The following is a 580-nucleotide window of genomic DNA, read 5'->3' as shown; positions in this document are numbered from 1 at the left end:
CAATTAGTTTCTCTGATGCAACAGAACTGCAAGTTTTATGGACTTCCATCAGAAGACCCTTTTCAGTTCTTAACTGAATTCTTGCAGATCTGTGATACTGTTAAGACCAATGGGGTTGACTCCGAGGTCTACAGGCTTATGCTTTTCCCGTTTGCTGTAAGAGACAGAGCTAGAATATGGTTAGACTCTCAACCTAAAGACAGCCTGAACTCTTGGGATAAGCTGGTCACGGCTTTCTTTTCCAAGTTCTTTCCTCCTCAAAAGCTTAGCAAGCTTAGAGTGGATATTCAAACCTTCAGACAGAAAGAAGGCGAATCCCTCTATGAAGCTTGGGAGAGATATAAGCAACTGACCAAATAGTGTCCTTCTGACATGCTTTCAGAATGGACCATCCTGGATATATTCTATGATGGTCTGTCTGAATTATCAAAGATGTCATTGGACCATTCTGCAGGTGGATCCATTCACCTAAAAAAAATGCCTGCAGAAGCTCAGGAACTCATTGACATGGTTGCTAATAACCAGTTCATGTACACTTCTGAGAGGAATCCTGTAAGTAATGGGACGCCTTAAAGGAAGG

At 42.1% G+C, this 580-nt stretch overlaps 1 non-coding gene across 1 annotated transcript; it reads right to left on the bottom strand.

Moving 5' to 3' along the window:
• Positions 1-270: 270 nt before the first annotated feature.
• On the bottom strand, positions 271-378 carry LOC148574562 (small nucleolar RNA R71). The gene has a single exon (XR_015905567.1). It is a non-coding gene; the product is annotated as a small nucleolar RNA R71 (small nucleolar RNA).
• Positions 379-580: the final 202 nt, after the last annotated feature.

The sequence above is a fragment of the Arachis ipaensis genome, chromosome B2, assembly GCF_059453495.1.
Source record: "Arachis ipaensis isolate K30076 ecotype BB chromosome B2, ASM5945349v1, whole genome shotgun sequence".
Lineage (NCBI taxonomy): Eukaryota > Viridiplantae > Streptophyta > Magnoliopsida > Fabales > Fabaceae > Arachis > Arachis ipaensis.
This window is presented reverse-complemented; position numbering and strand designations above follow the sequence as displayed.